General features: G+C 40.1%; 1 long non-coding RNA gene across 1 annotated transcript; it reads left to right on the top strand.

Annotated features, from left to right (window-relative positions):
* The first annotated feature begins 156 nt into the window (after nucleotides 1-156).
* LOC117806787 lies at nucleotides 157-896 on the top strand. The gene is made up of 2 exons (XR_004629754.1): nucleotides 157-594; nucleotides 743-896. It is a non-coding gene; the product is annotated as an uncharacterized LOC117806787 (long non-coding RNA).
* The last annotated feature ends 9028 nt before the right edge of the window (nucleotides 897-9924 follow it).

Genomic DNA, 9924 nt, shown 5'->3' with positions numbered 1-9924 from the left:
AAGCGTGCCGGACACGGCAAGTGTCACAGTAGCAAAGTAGACAGTGCAAAAAATATGGGGCGTGCTGCAGATGATGGTGTCGGACTGACACCTCTGGGCCCTCACATAATGCGGACGACGGTGAGGTAGTCCAGAAATCGGGCCGTGAGGAGGTGATCCACTCCGGAGTGCTCCAACTTGTCCCTCAGAAGCAACGGCTGAATGGTGTTGAAGGCACTTGAGAAATCAAAAAACATTATCTTCACATACTCCTTTTCCACCAACGCGAACCGGGTTCTGGTTCGGGGCTGGTGCTCGCGCTGTTTCGGAGCTGGTTCAACTCGTGAACCAACACAGCACCTGTTTGTTTTTCCACTCACTTGAGTCAGTGACGGAGGCACTTCATGACGTCAGATTTACGTGACCGCTTTTCAGCGCTAGTGGGAACTTTCCCTCACAACAACAACGATGGCAGACAACGTAGCATGATTGCTGGTGTTGCTCCTGGCTTTTCAAAATCAGATGAGGGCCCGGAGAGAACTGACCCAACTGTATCAACAGTTCCGTGCTACTCAGCGTTCTCTGCATGGACGGCGCTTTCATACGAGAAGAAATGTAATGTTTTTTATTCTCTATAAGTCTGAACGTAAACTGTTGTTAGCCTCTCTGCTAGCCCGCTAGCCCAATTTAGATTGTTGTTTAGCATAGACTAAACTGGTGTCTATTGAACAAATCAGTAATCAGTATTTCAATTTCTGTATAGATAGTCTTCACGAAGATGGCGAGGCGGAGGTCGCCTGTTGTCTGGGCACCTCCAGAATCACATTCCTTGAAGCAAGTTTGTTAATGTTCCTAGTTTTGTCAGTATTCCTGTTTTGTCAATGTTCATGTTTTGATTGAAAATGCAATGAATCACACACAGTCCTCTTGTTTCATTTGTTCAAAAAAAAAAAAGTTCTATACAAATGTATAAGCTTTATACTGCATTGATTGAAACTGTGATAATAATGTTGGGCTGCCTAGTCATTTGGCATCAGATAAGTCTGGCCACAACAGTAAGAAATCTTTAGCTCAGCAGGTATGTGGGGTTTAGGTGTGCAGAGGCTCCATCGATCATAAACCAGATCCTTGCAATGGCATGCTCTGCAGCAATTCCGTGGCATGAAACTGCTTATGATGCTAATGAGCAGATAAAAGCGCACAGTGATGCTGGTATCATATCCGCTGTTAAGGCCCTGTGGTCCGCGTGTTGCGGGTTGTTGACACTGTCCAGATTCCCAGCGACACGTGATATATCATAAGCTTCAGGCTCGGGTTTGGCTCACACACCTTATTTGGATTGGTTAGCACCAGTGTTACATGTCTGCTCTTCCTGTGCAGCACTGTTTTTATAAAATGCGCTTTATGTTAAAGTTAAGCATATTTCATTGTATATTTCATAGTGACACACACGCACCCATTTATTCCAACTATTTATGTTGATTGTTTTCTCCGGTGCCTATTAACAATTAACCTGCAGGGTTTAAATAAGAAACGTTTTCTAAAAACAAGGACATGTCAGTTGATTAAGTGCATAGTAAAAGGTGACATTAAAATACATTTTATTGGGAAGTCGAAATTAATTTATAATTTACTGTGATGTTGATATGAATTTAAAGTTTATGTGAAGCTTATAGAAAGGTGAGAAAAGTGTTTCTACATTCATGTCAAATGGACATTTGTCATACAGTATAGTAATGCAAATTCATAATAAGTCATTGGGAGAAAATGTGTCTGATAAAAAGTGTGTTCATGGCAACGAAGAAACTAACGTCCCGCCTCCGCCGCTCTTCTTTGTTTTACAGACTGTTTTACAGACTGTTTTACAGTGTTGCCCGGGATCAGAGACGGAATTCAGCATTATTATTTATTGCCTGTTCTTAGCCTTTGGACCTGTAACATCAATGGCAGACTCATTCAAAAATAAGTTTGGGCCAGTTAAAAAATCAAAGTCCTCATGAGAGGATCTCTTCCAACATAATCCAGATTTGTTTGTGGGTATCGCTGTCTTATTACGGTGTCTATAGCAGCAGCACAGTAAGGGCTTTCCTCGGTTGCATCCATTCTGAAATTTACTTCCAGACCCCCATTTGAATTCCACACGTCACTGGCATCACTCGAATGCAAACAACCCATTAGTGTGATTAGCATTATCAATTTATAAGTACGCTGGTTACTGTTAGGTCATAGTTATATATTCAGAGTTATTTGCCAAAAAAAGTCTTTCTGAGAGTCACAAAACATGCTGCTCTTAATTTAACTTCTATAAAGTTTAGTAGACTTTGAACAGACTTTGCTGGTCCAGATTCAGCATTAACTAACCTTTAGTTTAGATTTCGTGGGGCTGCATCTTGAAAACTTCAGAGATTTTTGAAACACTTTAAGCATCAGCATAAGCACTCCCAAGCTCCGTTAGCATTAGCTGCTAGAAGTTGGTCAAGAAAAAGATAGCTCACCATGCGGTCATTCTTAGACAGTCCTAGTTTATATTATCTCAGTTAATGGCTATCTCGGTCAGCGTGGCTGCTCTCTTCCTTGACATCAGGCATTCAAATAGTCAGGATTGTCATGGATGGTGAATATGCTCCAGAAGACAGGTAATTACCTAATACATTTTGAATTTTTCTAATCGGTCAGAATCACAAGTCTTTTTGACATTGCAGGAATACAACATAGTTATTAATATTGAAAAAAGTGATGCATTCCCAGACATAAACAAACATTCTCATCCAATGATCACACCAATGAATGGCCTGCCAGCAGTCCTGACCTAAACCCAAGCGGCAACCTCCGGTCTAAGAACATGGGTCCAATGCGGAAGTGTTAAAAACTCCAGTTCATCAAAGATTTGCTTGAGGCTGGCTCCAGAAGTACCGGATACCACATACACACCAATTCAAAAAGAGGATCTTTACAGCAGAAATAAACATGTTTACAGCCTGGTACAAAAGACGAGTGTAGTCTCGTTTCTTGAACGGCACACACTGTAAGCGGCTTTTTTCTAACGCAGCAGTTTTGAAGATATTAAGATTACAAGTTTTCCAATGAGAGGCACAGCTGACTTGATTGACAAGCGGGAACACTGTAGCTGTTGGCTAGGAGTCTCAAAGTCCGCCTCTTTACGTCACAATCGCTAAACAGCAGCAATATGGGTGCCGCCGACGATTGGCCTCAAAACAGCGCTTCAGAAACAGATGGGTGAAGTCACGGATACTATGTTCATATTTTAAACAGTCTATGCCTACACCTCATCAAACACTTGTGGGAACAGCTTGGGCGTGCTGTTTGTGCCAGAGTGATGGTTTACTGAGAGTCCCAAAACATGCTGCTCTTAATTTAGGTTCTCCAGTATCAGACTTTGGACTTATTGTTCCAGATGCATTCATTTGACTTTAGTTTAGAATTTTTGGTGCTGTATCAATATCATTACAAGTTCTGTATTGGAAAATGTACTTTAATTCTTGTATGTAAGTTTAAATCACAATATTTAATGAGGACATCTCCGTACAAAAGAGGCAAAAATCAGGAAGAAAACCAATACTGCATGGCTGTGATCTTCGGGCTCTGAGGCCACACACTGCATCAAAAACAGACATGACTCTAGTGGAAGTCAATGCATGGGCTTAAAATCACTTACAGAAAGCATGGTCTGTGAAGGCAGTTCTTAGCCTCATCTAAAAATGCACGTTAAAAATGTAATCCATAAATAATCATGATCCAGAAACACCATCTATAAACTGATGGATGTATGAACTGTGATTGCAGCTGCAGGTGGTACCGTTGTCCAAGACACATTTCCCTCAGAGGAAGATAAAGTTAATCCTTATCCTTAAACCCAGCCCCCTTTAAGATGGACTGAGGCAAAGTGAAAAACTGTCCTGTGGTCTGTGAAATCAAAGTTTTGGATTCCATGTCATTCAGAGAGGGACCACCCAGCTTGTTATCAGTGTGTCATTCTAAACTAGCTGTCCTGATGGTATGGAGATGCATAAGCACCCATGGCAAGGGTAAGCAGCTTAAGCATTAGGGAGGGCATTTTCCAAACTCCAGAAAATTGTCTCCTCAGTTCCAAAATATTCACAGTAAGGAACACACGTGTTTGTTATCACCGTTCTTCCTTGAGGGGAGCTTTTGTGCCGCTCATATTATTATACACTCTATGACTCTCATCTCTGCCACCTGGACCTTATAGAGCAAACACAAAGTGAAGATATAGTACAAAAATAAAAAAGTAATGTGAGCTCATTTCATATTTAAAGAATGTATTTATTACTTATGAGTGGAATGGACACCATGACTTTTACCTGCATGTTTGTGCTCCACATGTGTGCTTCATTTTCATGTTAGTGTGTCCCTGTTGTCCTATGTTTGTTCAGTGACAGCATGTCCCCGGCCACCGTCTGCTGCAGAGGCAGAGATGGCTGCTGTTGATGGTGCACCTGATGGACGTTTCATTGACAGGCAGACGTGATAACCTTCAGACTTCCCTCTGGATTTAGGGAGGGGACATTTTATGAAGATCATTTGAATGATAATAAACCAACAATGTTTTTTATACAACCTCCAATATCTGCTATTGCAACTTTGCAAGGCTGACATTTAAATTAAAATATTATACCACTGCTAAGCATTTTTTTTTACATTGTTTTAAACATTTTGCTCTCAGTTATCTTAAAAAAGGAGCCCAGGGCTGTTCATTTTTTTATTAACCAATCTTAAAAGTAAAAGATTGAAATAAACCGTTTTATATATTTCAGTCAATTGAATTTATGTAAATGTTCTGTGGGATTTGGATGCTAGTTGATATGCTTGGAGCATTTTAATACATGATCTCACAGAGGCATTTGAAGGTCAGATTTAATACCACAGAGATACATGCCCTGCTGGAAAGAGCTTTTAAATTTACACATTGGACCCAGACAGTGAGAGATGTATCAGACAGCATTGATGATACAATTATCCAAAGGTAGATTTACAGGAGGTGAGCAGCCAGACACAGGGGCGGAGACAGACTTTTAATGATTTGGGCGGCCAAACTGGGGCACAGGCTTTACTAAAGTGCAAGTAAATTCTACAGGTTGCATCTTAGAATAATGGTTAGCACTGCTGCCTCACAACAGAAGGGTGAAAAACTCCAAGCCAGTGGGGTCTTTGTGTCTGGAGTAGACGTGTTTTGGTGTCCTCCAACTTGAGTGACAAGCAATACTTTGAGCAACCAGTTTGTCCTTCTTTGACTCTGTGGTCGCATCAGCCATCTTCTTTGGAGTGGTCTGCTGGGGAAGCAGCATCTCTGCTGCTGACAGGAAGAAGCTGAACAGACTGGTGAAGAAGGCCAGCTCTATCCTGGGCTGCCCACTGGATCAGAGAAGATAGCAAAACTATCTTCTCTGATGGTCAACACGTCACACCCCCTCCAGGAGACCACAACAACACTGGGTAGCTTGTTCAGTGACAGACTTCTTCACCCGTGGTCTCTCATGGAGAGATACCACAGGTCTTTTCTTCCTGCTGTGGTCAGACTCTATAACCAATAACAATTACATCACCAAAACGGACTCAAGTACAATATTTCCCCAATCTATTTATTAACATGCAATAATTACTTCATCTCAGTTCATCCTTCTCTTCTTACATGTGCAATACATCTTTCTACCCATTTTCCTAGTTCTGTTCTGTACATTGTTTATACCTAGGCTACAAGTCTGTGCACATTTTTCACTGCGTCATCGGTTTTGGAAATATTGTAAATTTACTTATTTAGTTGTGTATATACGTTGTGTATATATGTTGTAAGATATGCTTAATTTTTACCTCTTTAATTTGAATTGCTAATAACTTTTTAATAATTGCTATTTTATAGGCTCTTGTTTGCTTTATACTGTTTTGCACTGTCTCCTTTGCTGCTGTAACACTTAAATTTCCCCGCTGTGGGACGAATAAAGGATATCTTATCTTATATGAAAACCTAAATAAGTAAGCACTGCAAGATGGCATGATAGTTTGACGGTAAGTTCTTCCACCTCCCAACAGCAGGATAAAGTTTCAATCTAAGCTACAGCTTTCCCAAATGGAGTTGAGGTGGTGTGGTTTTCTCTCACTGGAGTTAGAACAAGTAAGACTGAATAGGAAAGTAAGTAAACATTTGACCCAACAGTTTTAAATCAATCCGCCACACAGAGGACTATGCTTTTCAAATAAATGCTGGAAACCAGTCCCTGTGTCAGCTCCTGCTATGCCCCAATCACATCCATTACAGAAGAAAAAGTAATATTCCATCAAAAGTCCACCCCTTGCTCATCTCCAGAGCCACCCTCCAATCCAAAAACTGTAAGTTCTGTCCCCAGAAAGCCGGCCAGGGAGAGGGTTTATCAAGTTTAACAAACATTTCTTTAAGATAAGATGTCATTGCATTAAGCTTCACAATGTAATATAATAAATGGTAATTGTTTGTAGAACATGTCAGTTCAGTGGTGTCATTTGAAAAACATTTTTTCAAAATCAAATCTAGCAGTCCTGTGGTCTAGCAGACCTGTGGTCTATGTGGGGGTTCTAGATGATCCCCACATAGACCACAGGTCTTGTACTCAGGTTTTTGAGGATAGAAAACACCTTTGACTCATTTCTTTTGTTAACCTTCCTTTGAGTTTTCATCCTGACTTCTGACCTCCTTCAGGATTAATGAGAAAGGAGGAAATAGACTTCTCATTCAGAGGGTTTCCCTGCAGTCAGCAGGGACAGACCTGATACTGCTTTTGTTGTCAGTCCTTGTAAAGATAATGCTGATGGTGTTTCTTTTTAATGATGCTCATGTTATGAGAGCAGCTCCAGAGTGGTCAGGGTCAGGCCTTTGAGGACAGATACTGGTGGAGCTGCAGTGAGACCGTATTTGGACTCAATAAATCCCAAAACCGGACATCCACAACTTTTCAGTGTAGCTCAGCAAAGGACTTTTGATTATTTTTTCTTTGTACTTAAAGCTGTGGTGTATCACATCGAGCTTGAGATGTATCTGATGTTTTCAGAAATGGCGAAGCCCGCACTGGTAATTACATCTATGTTTAGACATTTCGCTACGTAATTTTGTAATAGTTATGGTGAAAATGTTGAGTATACGGCAGCGTGTAAAAGCTGTGTTAATACAACCTTTTTTGGTAATGAAGATGTTACAATAACATTATAGTAGCTGCAATATTATCACACACAGCACTAGCTCAGCTAGCTGTTACAAACACACAACGTTTAAATGCTGAGCTTTTCCTGTACATGACTTCACAAAGCGACTCCCCGACTTTCCAAGTTCCATTTAAAGGTAGCAAATAAGCCCTTTATATCTACATAAAGAGCGGGTCCCCCTCCACAGAGGCTGCCATCTTGCACTGCCATGTTTTTACTGTAACACAGAACGTGCAAACAATACAGAACCCATACATGTTTTTGTATAAAGTGAGTGGCTGTAAGAAATGCATTAGTTGAAAGACAAAGAAGAAGAAGAAGAGAGTGGAGGTGGTTGTGCGCAAAATAACCTTTAATTGTAGATGTTTGATGGTAAAAACTTGACAAACAGAAGATTATACTTATGCATCAAGGCAGCTTCTTGTCCTTGAGGGCCACCGTCACTTCACTGACAGGAGGCATGAATAAATACTCTTATTTCTACACACTGTACCTTTAAGGAAATGAGAAAACATGTTTTATTTTATGTATTAATGTAAGGGACAAAAAAACTGATGTATTATTGTGAAAATAAATGTTGAAATACTTTGTCCATCTTTGTTTGTATAACAAAAACTGCGGTCCTTCTTTTTTTATGAATTGTCCTGAAGTTTGTTATGATCTGATGATTTGAAATCGATTATTTGAGATTGAAACTGCTTCTTTAGTTACAGATGTTGAAGCTTTTTGCACAATCTGTAGATCCTATTTTTGATGCCTGCCTTCATACACCACTTTAAAGCTCAATCGTTTGGCTTATAAATTGGTTACTGCTACATTGCCACTTTCAGGTTGGAACAAATGGCGACTCGAATCATGTCATACTATCATTGCAGCTTGGAATCCATAACTTTGCCTTGCACTTGAGAACAGCAGGTTACACATATACTTTATCTTCTAGGATCCATAAATATACGAACACATTCTGGACATCAATTATTTTTTTAATGATGCAATCTTTCCCAAGAATAACAAATGTCGTAGACAAGCGTCTTCTTTTACTGTGAGCCTGGTTCCTTTGTGTCCTCTGTGTTACAGGACAGAGGCCCACAGCTTCTCTTTGTTCCATATGGTACACAGTGTGTAATGAAGGTATCAGGCTGTGGACAGATAGTAAACCCTCATTATAACCTCATCAAAAGATTGACTCTTATGTAGAGCCACCCATTGATCTCGTCTGTTAACATGTTTCGGTACAGCACTGAGCTTTCTGTGTGGCAACTGTTGCTATAGAGTTTTGCAGTCTCGCTTTAGGCAAGGCAAGGCAAGGCAGCTTTATTTGTATAGCGCATTTCATACACGAGGGCAACTCAATGTGCTTTACATTAACACATTAAAAGCATTGGAGACATTCAGACAAGCATAAAAGAACATAATTAAAATGACAAATATGATAAAACAGAAAAGAAAAGGAAAATTAGAAATATATTAAAAATTACATTAAAATTTTAATTTAAAGTGGGTTAAAATAATCTAAGATAGGAAGGCAGAGGTAAATAAAAAAGTCTTAATCTTTGATTTAAAAGAGGTGAGAGTTTGAGCAGACCTACAGCTTTCAGGGAGTGTGTTCCAGATATGTGGTGCATAATGACTAAACGCTGCTTCACCATGTTTCGTTCTGACTCTAGGAACTGAAAGCAGACCAGTACCTGATGACCTCAGAGGTCGAGGTGGTTCATAAAGTAGTAGCAGATCAGCAATGTATTTTGGGCCTAAACCATTCAGTGCTTTATAAACCATCAGCAGGATTTTAAAGTCTATTCTCTGACAGACAGGAAGCCAGTGTAGAGATCTAAGAACTGGAGTAATGTGGTCTACTTTTTTGGTCCTTGTTAGGACTCGAGCAGCAGCATTCTGTATGAGCTGCAGTCGTCTGATGGACTTTTTAGGGAGTCCTGTAAAGACCCCGTTACAGTAGTCTAGTCTGCTAAAGATAAATGCATGGACAAGTTTTTCTGCATCCTGCTGAGACATAAGTCCTTTAATCCTTGATATATTCTTAAGGTGATAGTAGGCTGACTTTGTAATTGTCTTAATGTGGCTGCTGAAATTAAGGTCTGAGTCTATGACTACACCAAGGTTTCTGGCTTGGTTTGAACATTTCATCATTGCAGATTGGAGCTGAGCAGTAACCTTTAACCTTTCTTCCTTGGCTCCAAAAACAATCATTTCAGTTTTTTCTTTGTTTAACTGAAGAAAGTTCTGGCTCATCCAGTCATTGATTTGTTCAATGCATTTACTCAGTGTTTGTATGGGACTATAATCCCCTGGTGATATGGTGATGTAAATGTGTGTGTCATCTGCATAGCTATGGTATTTTATTTGGTTGTTTCTTATTATCTGACCTAAGGGGAGCATGTAGATGTTGAATAGTAGAGGCCCCAGAATGGATCCTTGAGGTACTCCACATACGATTTTCATCCGCTCAGATGTGTATTTACCTATAGACACAAAATAGTCCCGGTCATTTAAATAGGACTTAAGCCAATTTAGTACTGCACCAGAGATTCCCACCCAGTTTTCAAGTCTGTCCAGTAGTATCTTGTGGTCAACTGTGTCAAAAGCAGCACTGAGATCAAGTGATACCAAAACTGAGATTTTGCCGTTGTCTGTGTTTAAATGAATATCATTGAGGACCTTGACTAGAGCGGTCTCTGTGCTGTGCTTTAATCAGATGAACGAGCCAACCCGCAC

This window comes from Notolabrus celidotus, chromosome 2 (genome assembly GCF_009762535.1).
Source record: "Notolabrus celidotus isolate fNotCel1 chromosome 2, fNotCel1.pri, whole genome shotgun sequence".
Classification (NCBI taxonomy): domain Eukaryota; kingdom Metazoa; phylum Chordata; class Actinopteri; order Labriformes; family Labridae; genus Notolabrus; species Notolabrus celidotus.
Note: the sequence above shows the minus strand (reverse complement) of the source record. Positions and strands in the feature narration are given on the sequence as shown.